We start from the raw sequence: 16,277 nt of genomic DNA on the forward strand, positions 1-16,277 counted from the left end.
TCAAGTTCCTCCCAAGCATTTCTAATGCCAGATATATGATGTAGTACATCATCAATTAGTCCCCAGGCAATGATGCCTAGTGCCTTATTATTCATTTTCTTCCATTCTTTGGTTTTAAGCTAGTCTTCTTCAATGAACCCATCTTCATCATCTTCCCCCTTGTTATCTGCATCATCTTCAAACAGGTCCCACAAGTCCTTTCACATCAAGTGATACATGGTCATATCCTTCCAGGTATGAAATCCTTCACCATTGAATTTAGCTACTTTCTCAAGCTCTGCCATGTTGCTAAACTTCAGTTAACTAGCAAAAGATTGTATTTTAATGTGTCAAGAGACACAAGACAATCAGTGTCAAATTGACACTAGTCAGTACTTCATCTGCTTTCTCTCAAGAACTTTTGGACTTCTGAGCTTCCTCGGCACTTCCAAAACAGTAATTATCTTTAGGGAGTATTGCTCAATGATTAAAATCACTGTTGATGACTTTAGTGAGAAGAAACTATGAAGAATGTCAAATTTTGAAGCTTTGGCTATGGTTTCCTAAATTAGGGTTTAGACAGAGGTCTTGTTTTCTTTTATTTCATGAGCTACAATGGATCATTTCCAAAAAAAAATTACTGGAAATGTAGCTCCCTTCAAGCTCTATAGAAGCCCTATAATCTCAACGGGAATCGCACTACTCACAGATTAGCCAGTGTCTTCTAATTTTTGCAATGCTGAGCAGCTGGGGGGCCAATGTCTCACTGTAGTGTGCTAGGTAGGAGTGCCTGAAGTTCATGAATGTTTTCCTAGAAGAGAGACCTTGGAAAGATATGGCCTCTATGTGGAGATAAAACCCCTCCAAGTTAGGTGGGTGATGCTGTCCACAAACACAAATATGGCAACAACTTTGAAAACAGGCAATGCTGAGGCAACAGTTGCTCCATGTCAATGATTAGGTGCAAGAGATGAACTCTAGAAGCAGGGAAACACTTCTCTAGAAGGAAGTCCAAAGAAATTTGGCATGTGGAGAAAGATATAAAAGCTTCAGGCTAATAGGGTACTATTGGCTATGGTTGCCATGAAGGTAGAATTGCAAATGAAGTTGGAGATGAGATCCAGCACTCAACCTGAGCTAGGAAGAGATGGAGATGAGCTAATCCATGCCCGATTGGGCTCTGATACCATGTTACAAGATGTGGATCTAGAGCATGACACAAGCTATGATGGATGAAAGATAAAGACCAAACTCATAATGACATGGACAAGTAGAGACAAATTGTTAAACAAGTAAATTAGGTTCCAAGATGGAAGCTTGGACTCATAAACACAATCTTGTGTAGGATGATCAACAATGACAAGACACTTAACTGGAAGTATAAAGCATCATGACATTGTATTCATTTCAGATAAAAGTGATAGTCAAGTACAATGCTTTATAGAGTTTGGGTTGTTCCACTTTCCTCATTGTGCATATGGGATTCAAGACAGCTCTTCCTTGACCATACATCATTTGTCTATTTTTCAACAATGCACTTAGTAAGAAGGCAATGCAAACCATAAACAAGCTTAATGAGGAAAAATAAAGACCAACTAACTAAATAATGATGAAGATCACATAAGAATTACCCCAAAACAAGAACACTTGCAACAAGGAGCTAGAGCCAAGAGTGAAGCACCAACCAAGAGTGAGTAAATATCAAGTGCACATAATATGTGGGTTGCCAAAAAGGGTTGCCCTTATATATAGGTTACAACTGGGATGAGTCTTGAGAGGACAAGTCCTAAGAGAAATCCTACAAGAGAGACCCTAATAAAAATTTATAAAGCAAATTACAAACTTTTAATACCTCCTCTTGATACTCAATAAATGTTATGAGTGAACAAATGCTAAAATCATTAAAAGACTTCAAAAAAATGCTAGATTCATGGTTTTCCTAGTCCTATGCATAGACTAGATGTGCATGAGGGCTAGCACAAAAAAGACTCCTCAAGTCAAAGCATGGGATGAAGAAACAACTCCCCACATACATGGTCTTACCAATGTCTAGGGTAGTCCAAGTAAGAGTTGCTCAAAGTCCATGAAGGCCATCCTATTCTCATCACTCATACATAACATTTGAAAGAGCACTCAATGCAGAACAAAAAGCCAATCCCAAGCTGCTAATCACATTGAAGACTAGAGTTACAAATCACCTCCCAAAATGTAGCAATGGATTCATTGAAGAAAGTGAAACCAAAGTACACCCAATAAGTACCACAGTCCTCAAGGTAAATGGTCTAATATTTCCTAGGAAGGCACTAGTTCCTCCTCTTGAAATACCACTTCATGTAATCCTCCCATTGATCAGATAAAGTAGGAAGTTGTCACCATGAGGTTAGAGAAGAAGCTCTTAGGTGGAGGTGGCCACATTGGGCCACCTCACCTTGGATCAAAGGCTTTGTCTTAGTAGCTATAGTTGAAACTCCTACATGTTGGGTTTTCTTCTAAGAACAATCTTTACTGAGATTCCTTCTTGCCATCATGAACCCAATAGTGGTTCGTATTCTTCTTTCGTTGCTACACTAGGAAGGCATTAGTGGTTGGTATCCCCTACAGCTTCCCTTGCACTTGCATTGATGAAGTTTTAAAGCACCAAGTTTTGGAAATGATAATCAATCTTAAATACATAGATCACTTTTACCAATGCACTAAGGCTAATGAGGTTTGGGCCATTTCATTACTTGTGTATAGGAGGTTGTAAAGTTGAGTTTGAAGAGTAACGGCAGAAAAAGATGAGCAAGCTGCCATGGACGATCTCTGCAAGCTTGAAAAGCTTGTCATGGCTCTTCATGACGTGGAGACAATCAAATTTGGGAGCTTCAAGCTCAAGAACGACATCACCTCCCCCATATCCATAGACCTCCATATCATCGTCTCCTTCTCTGCCCTACTCATGTAGTTTGCACAGGTCATCTAGTCCACCATCTCCTCCCTTTGCTTCGACGTCATCTGTGGCGTCCCCTACACCGCACTCCCCATTTCCACCACCATTCCCCTCGCACAAGCCATTCCCATGGTCATGCGTCACAAGGAGGTCAAGGACTATGGCACACGCAAGGCCATCGAGGGCATCTTCTGCTCTAGCCAGTCTTGTTTCGTCGTTGAGGACCTCATCACCAAACCAATGCCTCTGTCCTCAAGACTATCGCTCTGCTCACTAATTGATGGACAATAGGGGGGCCGTGCAAACCCACACTAGAACGGCGTGAAGCTTCATGCTACACTCAAGCTGACTCAGATGGTGGAGGTGCTCATGGGGCATGGGAAGCTAACGGAAGATGTGGTTGCCTCTGTGCGATAGTTTTGGGCAAAGAATTAGACTTCCTTGCCATGCCCAATACAAGGGCAAGTTCCCCATCCTCCTAAGAGCAGGATGTCTTACAGCCAACGTACTCTTCTTGCACAAAACGCAACAACAAAGAGACTTTTTGAGCTCATGGAGAGGAAGAAGAGCAACTTGTCATTGTAGATGTGAACACAACAAAAGAGTTGTTGGCTATTGCTAAAAAGGTATGTATAAGATTTTTGTTTCAGTTAGAACAACAGTGAAATCTGATGGTATAACTTAACCAATAACACGAGCAATCGATCAATGTGAGCTTTTCTATCCTTTACATTGATTTCAAGTTACATAATTGGAAAACACAACAGATCAAGGGAAAAAAAATGTATTCCTTTTAATTGTTCCTTGGAACTTAAATACACCAACACTTCAAGTCTAGAGGCCTTCTTGATGCAGGAATTTTCCTCATATGAGTACAATCATCTAGCCAAGGAGGAATATTTCTTCAAGGAGTTGTCTAATTGGACCTCAGAGTGTGGTATAATTGAAGCCATCTTTACATCTCTTGGTTGTATATATCTATCTGGTGGATACTATCATGTTCATGTTATGTGAGTTTATTATTGTTAAGGCCTTGGTTAGGAACATCACCACAATATTTGATCAAGGCAGTTGTAGTACAAGCTATGAGAGACTCAGGTATTCATCATCACTTGCCAAATATGTAATCAGTAGGCCCACCTCTTAACTATGGGTAGTAAAAGACCACAGCTAGGCTGCATGTAGTCAGTTATCAGTGCATCTATGCCTAGTAGGTGCATTTTTTGCATCTAGAAAAGATGAGCTTGTCTAATAGGCTACTCACTTTTCTAGATGCAAAAAATTCACCTACTATAGTGGTTGTGTTGGGGATAAAGGCGCTTCCGCCTAACTACCTATGTATTACTACACTAACAGTATCCACCTCTGCACACTACAGGTAGCAGGCGCCTTTCATATTCACTTATTATTTATTCTTTTAGTGACAGTTTGAATAAAGGAAGGCCTAGCCACACATTGTGGTTGTTGGAGTTCCCACTTTTGACTCTCTCTCTCTCTTGGCTCTTGCTCTCCATTTGCCATAGCTCTCACCGCCAAGCTTCTTCCTCCGGGGTTCCACTTCCCTTTCAACCGATATCAAAGAAAAGGCATTGAAGGTTGCCCAAAATTCTCTTTAGCCTGGATTTGAAGAGCTTCATCTCGAGCTTCAATGGCAGCCATGGCACCTTCATTTGCAAGTACGTTTTCATCTCCCGCCTCTTCCCCGAGCTTCTAAACCTTCATCGGCTTCTTCCCGGGCTGCATTGGAGCTCCCTTGACCTTGCCAAGTGCCCCCGAGGGCTGTTGAAGATCCCCAAGCCCCTAAGAACAACCAGTGCAATTTTTGGTGCATTTTTAGGGGACTGGGCGAATCTGATCCCCGGCATTTTCCTGCTCCTCCTCAACTTCTCGGCACTCTTAGCAACCTTCCCAAGCATTTCTTAACTCCTCGACATTAGTGCTTGAATCCCGTTGATCGATTTGAGTGCTTTTCCCATCAGCCCTTTGCTGTATACACAGTCCTAGGACTATCAAAATAGGGCAGCACTTGACATTTACTATTTAATGCTTCTTGGCATTGCCCGTTTGATGCCTATTGATGCCCGATGATAACCAGATGTTATGGGATGCTATGTCCATGCTTTGGGACTAATTTGGAGCATATTTGGGCACTGTTTGAGCTTCATTTAACAATAAATATGTTGTTGTAATACAGTGGGTTGAAGCTCATTTACTTGGTGTATGCATTGGTTCTTGGATATGGGGTGCTTACTGGAGGTTTGAATGATCATAGCGATGTATTTGGACATTGTCAAATGCTTCTTCTTGGTTTCAAAATGCTTTTGAGCTTATACTAGCCTCTAAATTAGTTGTTCTTCACTTGCATTTGGCTTTAGTTGGCATGCTTTGGACTGGTCTATGCCTATTGTCACTGCTTGATATTTAGGCTTCTTGCATTTATGCTTTGGTCAGATATGGATGCCACTTGGTTTTCCCATGCTTGACAATTACTTGGAGCTTCATCTTCAGATGTATTTGAGCATTTTGGATCTATTGGGCATTACATTTGATTGCCAATTACTACTCTTTGAATGCTTTCAGGCTTATGCTTTACAGGTGTGAGATAGCTTGGGATTTATGCTCTGGATGTACCCTATTGGGATTTGGCATGTCTGATGCTATGTATTTGATGTATTAGATGCTGATGAGGCTAGAGAGTTTTTCCCTCACCTTGGCATTAAACTTGCTTTGACTTTAGCATATAATCTAGAAGGCAACAGGAAGAGCGAAAGAGGTCATCGGCCGATTGTGAAAGCCTTGGACAAAGCAGAGCTTGTTGGTACGGCCTTGCGGATTTGGATTGCAAGAAAGAGAATCAAATTGTTCAAGAGGAGAGATGATACAGCCTATGCAGTTGAGGAGTTGGATGATGAATTTTATGATGGACTTGACACAGGAGATGATGTAGATGAGGATGTCGATATTGCAGAAGATGAGGAGATTACGTTAACCATTGAGCTTGGCAATGATGAGGATGGATAGCTATGGCCCATTCAGAGTATGTGTAGGTTTGGAGGGGGCAGATGTCGTGACGCTACATGTCCACCACTGCAAACTTGAGGGTGGAGTTTTTTGCCAAGAATTTGAAGTCATTAGTCAGTGTCATTAGGAAATTTTTTTTCATTGTGTGTGCCTTTTTGTTTGTTATTTAGTTTGAATTGTCAGTTTGAAAATGTGATTGCTTGGTTCCATACTAAATTTTTTGTATTCGCTGTTAGTAGTACTCAAGAATAAATAACCCGCATGTATGTTTGGTTTGTAGCACCCTTGTGACTATGTATGGTAAATGTGGCAATTTTTGGAATCAAAAAGTGTATTTGCTCACAAATCCAACCATGATGTGGTATTGTGGAGTGCTCTCTTATCTTGCACGTGCTACTCACCAAGTCCTTATATCTATCCTAATAAAGTGCAAGCAAGTTCTTCCAGCTAAGGAGGAGTTTGACAACATTAGATTGACAACATGAGGAATGCCTTCTCATAACATTACATGATGCTGAGATGGTCATTGAAGTTATGCAAGTGTTTTTTGCTATGCAGCGCTTCAACATGCCACTTGATGACACATGATGAAAGGTTGTTGCACCTACTCATTACAAGCCAAGCATATTAGATGCAAGTCATGTTAAAGATATAGATTTAGAATGGACTTTAGTCTTATATATATCAAAACATTGAATCATATGGCAAGTAGCAGCTTTGGAAACATGCAAAGAACATGTTCAAAGAGTTGCAATAGCTAGGATATCAACCCTTTGTTAAGGCTTGGAATGCACTCATTTAGGCCTATGCTAATGGTGTGGAATATCATAATGCAAAGCTTACTGTTCACCAGATGTTTAGAATGGGGTTACTGCCCACATCAATTACATGCAATGCCATGCTACCAAGGAGTCACTATTAACAAAGCTTTTATTGGAAAAAGCTACAAGCTTTTTGGGTACTACATGCTAAAAAGAGAGGGGAAGAGAACGTTTATGATCATGAAAGGACATGCTACGAAAACTAGTTTTTTTCCTCCTCTAGATGTCAAAAAGAACTACCCATATAGCATAGCATTCACGAATGTGTTGATGCCATGAAGAATTGGAGAAGGTAGGAGGCATGATAATCGTACGAACACTTCAAAGTGCTAGGTAGGGTTTAATACATTAAAAATTCTGCCTAGTATCGCACTTGGGACGCCAAGTCAAGACTTTTGATCCCAAAGGTCCTACCCACGTTCACGGAACGTTAGAGTTAGCTAAACACCCATGCAACAACGATCTAGGGATTTACCCTAAGGATCGATTGACCTAATACTGTAACATGTCCACCTGTTATCTTCAGGACACGTCTTAGCAGTCCATCGGAAAGGATGTCTAGAAAGCTCCGCTTGGCACTCCCATTTAATGTTACAAGGTTTGCGATCCAGGACTTTTCGCGTCTGCCACGTAGCGGAAGTATTCTAGCCGTTTCCACTTAGGATCGACCTGAATTAGGATTTTCCCTATTGGTCATTTCCTAACCGCAACTAGCGTCGAACCCGAGCAAACTACTTTACGCAGAAACATAGGTCGGAAGCAGATTCACGTTGCACTTGGTTCAAGGAGAATGGGAAACGAGAGGGATGCAAGGCTTGACCTCTCTGCCATAGGGCATAGTCCCATTCCATTTCCCTAAAACAACGTAAATAGGGATCATTTATAACTTAGACTCTAGGTTAGCATCCTTTTTCTGTTCGTATCCTTTGAAACGATCTTCTCGCTGTCCATTATGATTGAGAAAAGTTCCCGGCCAACCGGGACCACCCATCCGTAGAACGGATCCATGTCCACATCCACCGCACTTTCCTCAAGTTGTTTTAGTTATTTAATTACCTAACACATTTAGTTGGACATGTATCAATTAGCTTCCTTAATTAGCCCATTAGGCACTGGTTCCTTCACGTAATCATAGCACTTAACACAGAAAAGCAATGTCAAACAAGGTCCTTTTCAACAGGTTATTATATTTATCTTTGAAATACATAAAGTCCAGCCCGTAGGCTTATCCATAATCTGCTCGAAGGCTATCCAGCAATCCACAGGGATTACTAATCCAAGATTCCGCCTGTAGACTAGTATGTGGGCCTCGAGATCCAATCCCGAGTCACATTGGCCTCTTATGCAGGGCCCGAAAGGCGAGGGATTTACGGCCAGAGCCCCCTCTGGCACCCAAGCATCCTCTTGCTCCAAGTAGTGCTCAATGGAGAGACCTCTCGTGGTGGGTTCGGTCCACCTTCCTGGCGCGGTTAACAACCCCCTTGGTTAGGCTCAGAGGCAGGTAGTCGGGGGTAACCGAAACTGCCTCTCCCTTCAGGTCTTCAACTTGAAGCATTAGATATCTTTTCATCCTTTAATTCTTTGAGCAAACAAAGCCAAACAGTGCTCTTAAAACTGTTACAAGCACAATCATTTCCATTAGTCGTTATTTTTGGCCAATTGCTAAGGAGCGAATCCTTCTTTCCGAATGCATCCAACACTCAATCCGGGATCAATTGCGACTTGGCAAGATCCCCAAGGGTTTGATTGTTAACCCTATATCCTTGGGTTAGGGCCGTACCCTTTTAACCCAGCTTGACCATAACCTTAAGTGCTATTAGCAGTAATATATGTTATTTCAATTTTACTAATTGGCCCTTTGCTTCCAAGCAAATATCTAATCCCCGTATTCTTGGTCACTTTACCCAAGAAAGGTACTATATCAGGACAATTCTTCATCCTCTTGCAAGATAAACTTACGTAAAAATTTGCCAATCTCATTCCAAGGAATTGGCCATTCCCTTGTGATCAAATCACAAGATCATGCATCTCTGCAACTTGTTGCACAAGTGTCGCATCAAACTATAGGACTATTCAACCCATCAACAGTGTCTTCTAATCACGGTATCATGATTAGATATAACAATCCGTTCATGATTGCATTAGGCCAACATTGTCAGTCCTAGGGTTCTGAGTTTCATCTTTTTAGCAAGAGATCCTTAGGGTAAAAAAACCCTAGATCTTTTCTTGCAAGTATGTCCTACTGTCCCTACATTTCGTGAATGTGGGCAAGTTTTTAGGGTATAGGAGTTTCAGCTTTGGCAATACGAGCGATTAGGTAAATGTCCTCAACGTGCTAACCCTAGTTAGCTCTTTGGGATATGTTGCATTGAATTAACCCTTGCTAAATGAGTACCTTGCAGTTTTAGGTGTTTAGGTTTAAACCAATTTATCCTTTCTATTCTTGAAGATAATTACGCTACCATTTCTGTAACCACATGATTCATTGTCTACATGTAAGATGATTTACAAACCCTAACTTTTTGGTTTAAGGTCAGAGCATAGGTTAAGTTATAGCCTAATTCCAATTGATCATCCTATAACATGCAAACAAGATTCATGCTAAAACATGCAGCCTTTTTCTACTTTCATTTCCGAATGAATTTGTCGTATCCTGAACTTACGCACTCTTTCGTTGATTTAAGTTTTTAGGCCACTTGCCTAGAGTTAAATCTTTTTCATGCAGCCCTAGCAATTTCCTTGCTAGGAACCTTCTATAACGAATCATTTCGAAGAAAATATGTTCAATAATGTGATATGTGGTTTATTCCTTCCATGCTGAAGTGTACTATTATAATTCTGTTTTGTAAAAATAGACATTAATTAATCTAATTTCATTTCTTTGCAATGCATAAAAACCACTTGCTAGAAATGCATTTATGCTCACTTTATTTTGTTCATTTTACTAAAAAATACTAATGATCGAATCCCTCAATTGTGATCTATTAGCCAAAGTATTTTCAAATGATAAAACATGCATCCTTATTCGTCAAATGATCCATGCATAACTGAAATATTACGACGTTTAATCAAATTTAGGAAGAAGAACCTGGGCTTGTGGTAAAATGTCCACATGGATGTTCGGAGACGATCCTCCAGCGGTTACGCCTTGTGCTTTCTTAGGAGCCATCGCGAATTCGGCCTTTTCGTCTTGGACGCAGATTTACGATGTTGGCCGATCTTCTTCGAAGGCAAACTCCCTTTGTGATTCCACCGTCCTTCAGAATCGAACCTTAGAGATGGAACTTATTAATTTCTCCTTCCTTTCGTAGAAGCTCTGGGGTGCAAATTGTCTACACGGGAAGGGGTTTAGCACTTGAGCTAATTGGGAGATTGTAGGAAATCCAAGAGGGGGGAAAGGGCTTGACGAGGCTTTTTTAAAGGCTTCAGATATGACTCCATGAGAATAGGGTTGCTAAATGGACTTTAGCGGATTGGGAAAAGGAGGCAAAGGGTGAAAAAGACCTTAGGAGAAGAATTTTTGCGGAGGGGGGGAAAACCCACGGGAATGGGGTCTAAATCCCGGGGAGTGGGGTTTATCAAACCCACTTTGAAAAGGCCTTTAAAGGACCCACAGGAAAAGGGGGGAAAAGGGTGTAAAAGAACCTTAAGAGGGGATTTTGTGTGGGAGGGAAAGGGTGTAAAAGACCCTTAAGAGGATATTTCTGTGGAGGGGGGATGGAATATGAAAGGGGGCTTCCTTAGGGGGCTTTAGAAGCTTCCTAAGAAGCTTCTAAAGCTTCTGGGAACTTCCTGAAGATCCCATGTGGTGGGGGAGTAATTGGCTAAGGCTTGCAGCGGCAGCTGGCAGTTCAATGGCGGCAGGGTGAGCCGACGAGTGGCATCAGCAACTGGCAATTCTCCTCTTCCTTTCAACCTCGACGGCGATGCCGACTACTCACGACTCTCTCCCTTCCTCAACAACAGCGTGACGGCTGCAGTCTGACGGCTTCCTCCTTCACGGTAGTGATTTAGGTAGTCCCCCCTTCCTCCTTCCCCATAAGGGGGGTTTATATGGGAGAGGGAGAGGTACCTCCCTCCCTCCACGCACCATTACGCATGGCCTCTACCCCCTTGCGAGCTCCAACAAGGAGCTTAGTTGGCCTTGCTATTCCCTTCTCCTCCAGCACAACAATTGGTTGGAGGAGAGAGGGATTTTTTGACTGATTTTTTTTTGCCATTATTCAATTAATTATCCTCATGACCTCCTATTAAGAGGAGGTTCATGCAAAGAACGCGTTTATTTAGGAATCGGAGTTATTATATTCTCTCCCCCTTGGAGGAATCGAGATGTCCTCATCTCGAGACAAACTGGGAATATTGATGGTTGAGAGTGCTTTCATCTATCCAAGTGGCATCCTCCTCGGGATAATCTTTCCACTGGACGAGGCATTCTCTCAAGGTTCTAGATCTCAGTTGTCTCTTCCTAACATCTAAGATCCTATCATGCCTTAGTTCAAGGACTCCTTGACTAGGCATTACAACTTGTTGGTCATCGAGTACATGGTTAGGATTAGGCACATACTTCTTCAGTAGGCTGATATGGAATACATTATGAACCTTTAGGTTCTCAAGGAGTTGCAGTCTATAGGCATTAGGTCCTAGGAATTTGAGAATCTTATATGGTCCACAATACCTTGGACTTAGCTTCTTGCAATCTCCTAAGGATAGAGAACTTTTTTTTTGGTCCACGCGAATGAAGACCATGTCGCCTTCTTGGAAGATTCTATCTTGATGCTTCAAATCCACATATGCCTTTTGTTTATCCTTGGCAGCTTGGATGTCCTGTCTTATTGACTTTATTTGGTCATCCATCTCTTCCAATATCTACCTTGAAGCTTCAACCCTCAAGGTTGGATATGAGAAGTTTAGGGGACTTTGACAGTCATGACCATACAATGCTTGAAAAGGGGTAATCTGAATGCTCTGTTGGTAAGAAGCATTGTAGGCAAATTCAATCAAAGGCAAGTATTGAATCCACCTTTTGATTCACGACAACAGTATGCCCTAAGCATATCCTCGATGACTTGATTGACTCGCTCTATTTGGCCATCCGTTCGGGGATAACACTATATTGGGGAATATGGGAATTTTCCATAAGTTTGGGACATGTGGTCAAATCTTTGGATTTGTCATAACTTGAACATTATAACTCCAAATCGAGCGCTCTATAGCTCAATAGATTCCATTTTTCAAGAGCTTTCCAATGATAGGTCACATCATATGGTTTTGAGAAACTTATGGGCATGTTATCCATGTGCCACCTTTTTAGTATTCAAAAAATGGGAATTGGGAGATTCCCAAACTCTCTAATATTGTGTTGGATGGTAAGCTGTGCTAAAATAGAGTTGAGTCCCAATGGCTTCAAAGATGGCTCTCCAGAAGTGTGATGTGAAGAGAGAATCACGATCACTAACGATTCTTCTTGGTAGCCCATGTAGCTTGAATATCTCCTTGATAAACAATCTTGCAATGTCTGAGGCTTTATAGTTTGTCTTTATTGGAATAAGGTGTGCAACCTTAGTCAGCATGTCAACCATAACCATGATGGAGTTGTATCCTCCTTGAACTTGGGGTAGGCCAACAACAAAATCCATACTGATGAATTCCCATTTCATTTGGGGAATGTCAAGTGGTTGTAACTTCCCTGGCATCTTGACATGTTCGGCTTTGATACGTTGACAAGACAAACACTTAGTGACATATTTGAGAACGTCACCTTTAAGCCTCTCCCAATAGTAGCTCTTCCTAACTACATTGAGGGTCTTGGCATAGCCAGGATGTCCTGAGAAAGGGGAATCATGAGCTTCCCACAATATCTTTTGCTTAAGTGACTGGCTCGCCGGTATACATACCCTCGTTCTATAGTAGAAAAGTCCACTATTGACAGAGAATTCATGATACTTAGCCTGTAGCTTTTGATCCTGGTCCTTGATAGAGATCTCCCTTAGCATCTTTTGATATGCTGGATCATGGCATGCTTCCTCTCTAGCTAACTCAAGTATTGGATTGTTTGGCATAGATACATTTGTAGCTAGAGATCTAGCTGTTGACGGATTTTGCAAGATTAGAGAATTAAGGAATGCCTTGTGACTGAGTGAATCGGCAACTACATTCTCCTTTCTAGGTTGGTACTTGATTTAAAAGTCATACTCCTCCAGCACTTCAATCCAACGACGTTGCCTCATGTTGAGCTTGTTCTAGGTAAAGATCCACTTGAGATTCTTATGATCAGTCACTAGAGTAAACTTGTTACCCAATAGGTAGTGTCTCCAAAGCTTTAAAGCATGGATGACAGCTAACAATTCTAGATCATGCGTAGCATAATTCTTTTTATGACTCTTCAGCTTCCTTGAAGAGTATGCTACAGGATGACTTTCCTGCATGAGCACACATCCTAAGGCAAGTGCGCTAGCATCACTTACTACCTCGAACTCCTTACTGAGGTCTGGAAGCTTTAGGATAGGTGCTGATACCAAACTTTGCTTCAATCTGTCGAAGCTAGTTTGTTTGGGAGTTGACCATGCAATGGAAGTTTGCTTTTTCAGTAAGTCCATCAGAGGTGCTGCAATCAAGGCATAGTTTTTGATAAAGACCCTATACCATCCTGTCAATCCAAGAAAACTGTGTATTTCTTTGACAGTTGTTGGTATTGGCCATTCTAGCACATCTTTGACCTTGGCTGGGTCCACTGAGATTCCTTCCTCTAATACAATGAATCCTAGATATTCAATTTGACGCTTGAAGAATGCACATTTCTTCATCTTACCATACAACTTGTGTGACCTCATTGTCTCAAGGACAGTCCGAAGTTGGGGTTCATGATCTTCCTCCTGTTTGGAATAGACTAAAGTGTCGTCGAAGAAGACGAGTACGAAGTCATCAAGATATGGCCTAAAGATATCCTGCATTAACCTGTTGAAGGTGGCAGGCGCACTCGTAAGCCCGAATGACATAACTAGGAACTCAAAGTGTCCATATCTTGTGTTGAAGGCCGTATTTGGGATATCTTCTTCCTTGATCCTTATCTGATAGTAACCAAACCTGAGATCAATCTTGGAGAAGATCTTCGCACCTCGAAGACGATCAAGAAGCTCATCTATTCTAGGAATAGGGTACTTGTTCTTGATAGTTGATTGATTCAACCCTTGGTAATCAATACATAGTCGAAGTGTTCCATCTTTCTTTTTCTGGAACAGTACTAGAGCTCCCCATGGTGAACTACTAGGACGGATGTAGCCCTGATCTAGCAGTTGCTTGAGTTGTTCCTTCAGCTCAATTGCTTTCGGGATGGACATTCTATAAGGTCTCTTTGCAATTGGCGCAGCTCTTGGTACTAGCTTGATCTCATGATCCACTTCTCTTTGAGGCGGGAGTTCTATTAATTCCTCAGGAAATACGTCCGTGTATCCCTTTAGCCAAGAAGGTCCTTCACTAGACTCCTATTTTTTATCTAACTTGTTGAGCTTAATCAAGTAGATAGGAAGTCCCTTTCTGACTCCCTTTATAATCCGAGATGCCTTGGCCAATTGAATTTTTGGCACTCCAGCCTCACCTTGAGTTGTGACTAAATCCCCTTCAGAGTTCTGAAAGGAAACTTGGGCCTTTCCACAATGAATGTGGGCTTAGCCAATCCATTCCGAGTAGACACTCATGGATACCTAAATTTATGACTCTGAATTTGACCGAAGTCATCTTTCCTCCCATAAAGAATTCCACCTTAGTAGTTTTCCTGGTACAAGTAACCTCACGACCATTTGCCAATTCCACAAGCAAGATAGGTGCTTCTACTGTGGCAATTCCTAATCTTTTTGCACAAACTGGTGAGATAAAGGAATGTGTACTGCCACAATCAATCAAGGTCTTGAAACTTTTACCTTGATAGTCCGATGATGTCTGAGAATCATCGAGAACTGATGATTTGGCCCTTTCTTGTGAAGAGCGGCATGGACAGTCACCCTTTCAAACTCTGCTTCCATGGTCAGATCTTCTTCTTCTTCGCACATTTGGCTATTGGCAACACAGGCAGTTCTTCCTCTGCCTCGGGTAGCGGCTCCCTGACCACGGCTAGTTCCTTGGAAAGGTGCTTGGCGATGTCCGCCTCCAAGCTTAGGAAATTGCCTCTTGAAATGTTCGGGCTCGTTGTAGTGGAAACAATGGAGGTTTCGACCATTGCTTTGAGTAGGAACAAAGTTGTTGACATTGTTAGTCCTTGCTTTCTTTCTTTGTCCCTGATTCTTTCCTTGAACTCTCTTCATTTGAGGCCTAAATGCTCCTTTTTTCGGGTCATTATAAGACCAAGTTTTGTTAACTCTTGGTCTAGCCTGCATCTCATGAATTATAGGGGCAGCTCGAATGAGTGTGTTCCTGAAGATCTGATGGGCGCATCGATTCAAGACGGGTATTCACTGGTGGGTTTAAACCAGCACAAAATTTTGACACCTGCTGTGTCATGTCCATCTGTGGCGCATACTTAAGAAGTGAAACAAATTTAGAGTAGTATGCGTCAAGAGTGAGTCCCAGCTGTTTCAGCTCATAGAACTCATTCATTTTTTGCGTGCGATATGCAAATGATAAGTATCTTCCCTGCATGGCTTTCTTCAGCTTCTCCCAGGTAACGGATCCTTCTGCGATCCCTTGATCTTTGCACCATTGCTTCCACCAAAGCTTGGCTTCGCCGGTGAGCTTCAGCTTGGCGAGCATAGCTTGGTTTTGGCAGGTGCAGTACCGGCTGCTTCAAAGTAATCCTCCATGGATTTAATTCAAATTTCAGCATCTGCTTGGATGGACCTGCCTCTCCCATCAAATTCGGGCGGCTTGATCTGCTTGAGAAGAAACTTCTTCTCCTGGATTATAGCAGTACTTGATGTAGGAGGCAAACTGGGATTCTGTACCTGGGGTTGTGCCTGGATAAAGGTTTCTTAACGTTATTACTCGTTAATCATTATAATTTATATTTCATCTCCATTTCAGTATCAACCACGCAATCTAACCACTTAACTTCTTATCAATTCTCATGCATAAACAGACATTGATTTGATGTAGGAGGCGAACTGGGATTCTGTACCTAGGGTTGTGCCTAAATAAATGTTTCTTAACGTTATTACTCGTTAATCATTACAATTTATATTTCATCTCCATTTCAGCTATCAACCAAGCAATCTAACCACTTAACTTCTTATCAATTCTCATGTATAAACAGGCATTGATAAAAAAGAAGTCTTATTGTGTTTATATGGACATAGCCCTTTCGGAATACAACATTTCTTGGGATGATAGGGCATCTGTTTACATTTAGTTTGGGGAGAATAATGTTGTATTACATTTATCTATAGGAACTGGATAGTAGTATGGTTTCGGGTCATGGATCTTCACGAATCGGTAAGTCATTGGAAGATTAGGGTATCCTTTCCTTTGGAACCCATTCTTCTCATGGCGCCCCAACACTTTAATCCTGTCGGAGGGGATTACACAGGTTACTTCCTCAT

At 41.7% G+C, this 16,277-nt stretch overlaps 1 pseudogene; it reads left to right on the plus strand.

The window, feature by feature from the left end:
* The first annotated feature begins 216 nt into the window (after positions 1 to 216).
* Positions 217 to 5,929, plus strand: LOC148036602 (uridine 5'-monophosphate synthase-like; annotated as a pseudogene).
* The last annotated feature ends 10,348 nt before the right edge of the window (positions 5,930 to 16,277 follow it).

This window comes from Lygodium microphyllum, chromosome 5 (genome assembly GCF_053477565.2).
Source record: "Lygodium microphyllum isolate KBCC chromosome 5, Lygodium_microphyllum_v1.1.10, whole genome shotgun sequence".
Lineage (NCBI taxonomy): Eukaryota > Viridiplantae > Streptophyta > Polypodiopsida > Schizaeales > Lygodiaceae > Lygodium > Lygodium microphyllum.